Raw genomic sequence first — 5,628 nt, forward strand, 5'->3', positions numbered from 1 at the left:
ACACTAAAACATATATTCGTAAGTTTCTTTGTGCTATCTGCCGGCGCGATGTTCGTTAGAACAAAGACATTAAACTACAAAAGATTAGCTACCCAATAAGTATAGAGTTGCAATACACTTAGTCATATAATAAATATTTACCATTAACTGAGAAAATTAGAGTTGATTCGGGTTTATTATATATATAAAAATAATTTAAAAAAAAATATTTGAGGTTCAACATATCAATTGACATTTATTTCCACGATAAAATAAAACATTATTATTTAATGAACAAATTAAATCAAATTAAAAGATTCACCAAAACAAAATTCACTTTAAAATCTCTAAGTGTCATTTAATTTTGAAGAAAAAATATTCTAAGTCCAAATAAATTAAAAAATCGACAAAGTCCCAGAGAGTAAGAATCTTGAGTAGTGTCGCAGATTTTGTGTATTTTAAAATCGCCGAAAGAACTGATTTTAATAGGAAAAAATGGGTTTTTATATTAGACGAGGGTCGTATAACGATCCCTAGTGTGATCTCAGAAACTGTAGATCTTAATTAATAGTCAAATGTGATTGGCTGGACCTAATTGAAAACCCACAAATAGGCGTTACTTTGAATCTGTACGATAATCAGATTTAATTGCCTAATTTATTGATTATTTTAAGTTTTAAATATGGGAACTCCGTTTTGGTGATCTTGTGAATTCATAATATATGACATACATGTACAAAAGATAACATAATATAATATTTTAATATTATAAGTAATTATATAATATTATACAAATAAAAAAAGTAATATAAATAGGAAAAATCATGTTTCATTATTGTGTAATACAACACACATAAAAAAAGGTTTTATTCATATTAAAATACAGTACTCGAAATATAATTTGAATGCATTAATATAATTATTATTAATTAATCATCGATATAATAAGAAAAATAAACAATTGCAATTTAAATCATGATAGAACAATTAGTTTAAAAAACACAAAGACTATTATTTTTCGACATATGGTAAAAAATATTGTTAACATAAGATATTAGTTTCTTTTAAAAATAAAAAAAAAGTAACGTACTTATGTTTTTCTTGCGACAGTGAATAACATTGACGAGTACGCGGAATATTTAAACAATGGCAAAAAAAGACTCCGTACTGAAAGAGACGTCTCCGTCGATGTTCGGCAAGCAACAACAAGAGGACAAAAGAAAAAAGATTTTAGAATTGGTATCGCCGGCGAAGAAAATATCGAAGAAAGCGGAAGCAACCATGGAGAAGGCTATGTCGAGAAAACGGACGACGACGACGACTGTGGATCTTACTTTGGGGAATCATCCTATTTCGGACGACGACTCTCCGGTTAGTATTTTTTAAGGAACATTATAGAAGTCTGTAAAGTAAATTTCATGTTGTTATAGATAATGGAGCCCGAACGAACAACAACGACAAAGTTATTGAATGGCTGGACAACAGAATTAGTAACGTGGAGAGAATCCCTCCTGAATATAAAACGTTGTGCTGTAATAGAACAGTGCAAGAAGAAATTTGGTCCATTTACGGCCACGACATTGACATTATTAGCGAGATTACTGATTTTTGTTCCGGAGTCGAGTACGAAACTTTCGAGTTCGACGACTCTAATAATTCTCTGGTTAACTTTCAGAGATACCCAACATCTATTGATCAGTCTGTGGAAAAAAAAAACTAGAGACACCGACGTTGTGGGCGGAAATAGAAAACGAAAAGACGACACTGAAAGACAGTTTGCCTATCGTATTGGCAATGGCCCAGAAGAAACTGACGGTAAAGTTTTTAGACGCTGTTCTTAATATTTAACACGTTAAATGTGTATGTTTATTGTTGTTTAGGGGTGATACGACGAATTGCTGCTAGCGCAATTCGTTACAATACTCAAGACGATAGAGTGCGATATAGATATTGGGTGTTGGTGCCCGATGGATCTGGAAGATTACGCAGACTCGTTGCTGACCTGGTCACTAATTTCCAACGTTCCAGAAACAGCCACAACCCATCATCCGTCGTTGTCATTGCAACGCACGACGAACACCTACACCTCGTGCACACCTGCACTAGTTCAAACTCGTCTTGTAGGTGCACCTGGATCAAGAAAACGAACGGCCTCCGAGAGTTCAGAAGATCTGAACTGAGAAGAAAAATATACCGAAATGACATCGGCGAACAAGACTGGAAAAATGTCTTGGGTTATTTCAGCAAATCTGGCCGAGTCTGCATATTCTGTTTCGTCGGAGGTCGAAGCGTCGGACATATGTTACGATGTGAGAATGTACCTGTAAGTCGAGTCGACTTGTCGTTAGAAATCGTCTTACATCTAAATACATAATGTTACTTTTGTAGAAAGCAGGACATAAAGCATGTGGAAAGTTCGGACTTTTGGAAACATGTATTTTTGAAAATAACGGGGACTTGCCGAGAGAACTCTCCGCAACACAAGATGATCAAGAGTTTGGCAGCGGACACTCTTGCAGAAATCAAACAAGATCCAAATTTCAAACGGGTCAAAAAACAAAAATGGGGAGGAAAGAATTAATTGAAGTAAAATTCAAAGAAATGTTACGTATGTTTCCAACTTGCCCCCCCCGATATGATTTTTGAAATCATATATTAGTTTCTTTTAAAAATAAAAAAAAAGTAACGTTTCTTTATTGTCTCGATCACACACATAAAAAAATTTCGTTCATATTGAAGTAATGTACTTGAAATACAAATTGATATAATTATCATTAGAAAAATACAGTTTAATGAGAGACTCACACCTAAATCGATACAATAATATTGGTAAAAGAATTACGTTGTAAATTAAAAAAGGAATAAATGTTTTCAATGAACTCCGAGAGCAGACTGCACGTAGTAATCGTGAAGATCTTCCATTGTCCAATAGTAAGATCTTATGGAATCGAGGTTTGACATGCGATCTGAAAAGTAAACAATATAAATGAAAATAAAATCCAAGATAACAACTAATGAAAAGCTTACAGTATCATTTTGGAGGAATGTCGAACAGTAAGGGAGAGCAAGCGTTGGCTAAAAAAAAAAAACCAACAGCACAGAACTATCAACACATTGTGAGTACAACAACAGAAGTGAAAATTTTGTAGCTTTACCAAAGGCCGTACACAATCTAAAATTTACAAATCACATTAATCAATACAGTCACTACCATGATGGGAACATATAAACTACAATTGCTGTTTATGTAATAAGATGAACTCCATTACACACAATTCTATAAATAATCACATAACTGAATATAAATATACACGTACAAAAAAATCAAAAACATTTGGATCTTATTGATCAATGCAGTACACATTACATTGTTATCAACAATAAATAAAATACCGACCGACCTAATAATTAAAGCAGGCAAAGTAATTAAATTTATTTCAAATAAAATAAGTCAAAATCAGTTACCTGTGTAAGACAACCATTATGAATTAGAGCCAGCACTCTTCAGGTCAGATGGCTGCTAATCAATCAGTCAACCAGGCAAAACAGATGCACAGACTGAAAATTACAAAGTCAAATTAATACTGCGTTTACCATAATAATAATAATAAAATATCTACAATATAATGTATATGCATGTAAAAATATATTTATATATATATATATAGAAAGAGAGAGACTGTATAGACTGATGTAGTACAAATTGCACCAACAAATGAAATACAAATCAAACTAATTATTAAAATATGCAAAGTAAATTGATTAAAATGTAGAAAGATAAACTCTATTTTAAGAAAAGTCAATAGCAATAAATATCTTTTGACAAATGAAAATAAATTACCCGTGCAATAAATTCAATAGCGATGCCTACCATAAATCTCTAGCTTAGTTGTTATCTTGGCACCACAACGGTAGCACAGTCTAAAAATTATAAAAACAAATTAAATTAATACTGCCGTTTCCCTAATAATATTAACAATTTAAAAATTATCATAATTCAAAAATAATCATAAAGGGAATAACAAATACACGCAAACAAAAACTTAAAAATATAACAATTGCAAAAATAAAATAATTTACAAAACTCATTGATTATTACTGTCATTAAAAATAAGTATTTTATTATTGCAACTGCTGTACAACAATAGTCAATTACACATTTTAATATATACTCGAGAACACCACAAAGATGTTAATGTGTGTGAATAAATAAACATGATAACGAAAATTAAAAATGTATGATTTTGTTCAACACACACCACACAGTGTAGTCACCAATAGATAAAACACTGACCGAGTAATTTTAATTAACAAATAAAAAAGAATTACCCGCATAATAAATCCGTTATTCATTAGAACCAGCACTCTTGGCCATTGGGTCGAACTGCTATTCAATCACGGTCGTCCAGATACAACAGATGCGCAGTCTAAAAATTACAAAATAAATTAATCAATACTGCCTTTACCATAATAATAATAATAATATATCTACAGTATTATTATTACAACTGCTATGAAATTGTCAATAACACGTTGACAATTTGAATATGAAATACAAAACAACCTAATGATTAACAAGTGCAAAGTAAATCAGTTAAAATATAAAAAGATAAACTCAACTTTGAAAAAAATAAAATTATGACAATTAATTAATGTTTAATAAAATAAAATAAATTACTCTTTTAATAAATCCTAAACCATCAGCGATTTCCAACGTATTCGTCCGGGCACAACAGATGCAAGTCTAAAAATTACAAAATGAAAATTAATTTATCGGTGCCATTACCATTAAAAAACTACATTAATTGCTTACTGACTAATATTATTTAACAAATAAAAATGAATTACACATGTAATAAATCTGTTATCCATTAGAACCAGCACTCTTGGCCAACAGGCCAAGCCATCATTGAAGCATTCCTCAGGGTACACCAAACTCCTAAATATTACAAAATCAAATTAATTAATACTGCCTTTAATATAACAATATATGTAATGTTGCAGAATTTGACTAGCTTTTTAAAATAAATCTTATCCAATAGAGGTGTGTGCAGTAGGTGTAAACTATTTTAATAGTTGTGTATGTGATAACCTCCACTAGTCAACCAGTTTGATATGTCATCCTATCGTCATCAGCTGACCGTACATGGTGCACCTTAGGGTGTCCCTTATTTAAAAAATTTAAAAATTACAAAGTGCCACCCCCTAGAATTATTCGAATAAATGAAAAAATAAATTGTAAAAAATTTGGAGATGATTGGTCAACTCTAAGACGTGCCACAAGGGGGTTAAAAATAACCCCACCAAGGATGATTTTTTAGTTTTTTTTGTGTATCTCAAAAACTTTAGCTTTTGCGAAAAAGTTTATTTAGACTTTTTTGTAGGTATACAATTTTTAAATAAAAAGTATATACAGGTGGCCCACCACTCACTGACAACTTAAATAACTTTTGATTCAGTTAATATTTTTAGCTGATTTTTTTTTTAAATAATAGTTATACGTTAGGTCTATAGCTATATCTCAATAATTAATTTTTTTACATTTTATTAAAAATATTAATTATTTTTAAATTTTAAATAAAATGTAAAAAAAAAATCTAAGATAGCTATTTTGTAGAGTAGAATTTAAGAAAAATTTTAGTAAAAAAA

At 30.6% G+C, this 5,628-nt stretch overlaps 1 long non-coding RNA gene across 5 annotated transcripts in view; it reads right to left on the reverse strand.

Moving 5' to 3' along the window:
• Positions 1-206: 206 nt before the first annotated feature.
• The window catches only part of LOC126903809 (uncharacterized), a 14,572-nt gene continuing 9,150 nt past the window's right edge, over positions 207-5,628 (reverse strand). For 2 of the 5 annotated variants that reach the window (XR_007703611.1, XR_007703607.1), the window contains exons 3-9: positions 4,793-4,918; positions 4,658-4,723; positions 4,309-4,406; positions 3,821-3,900; positions 3,445-3,537; positions 3,007-3,151; positions 207-2,945 (exon numbers count right to left, since the gene is read on the reverse strand). This is a non-coding gene — a long non-coding RNA (uncharacterized LOC126903809). The remainder of the gene's footprint in view (positions 2,946-3,006; positions 3,152-3,444; positions 3,538-3,820; positions 3,901-4,308; positions 4,407-4,657; positions 4,724-4,792; positions 4,919-5,628) is intronic. The other 3 variants (XR_007703610.1, XR_007703609.1, XR_007703608.1) reach the window with 3 other exon arrangements.

This window comes from Daktulosphaira vitifoliae, unplaced genomic scaffold (assembly GCF_025091365.1).
Source record: "Daktulosphaira vitifoliae isolate Bord-2020 unplaced genomic scaffold, ASM2509136v1 Scaffold_4, whole genome shotgun sequence".
Taxonomy (NCBI): Eukaryota; Metazoa; Arthropoda; class Insecta; order Hemiptera; family Phylloxeridae; genus Daktulosphaira; species Daktulosphaira vitifoliae.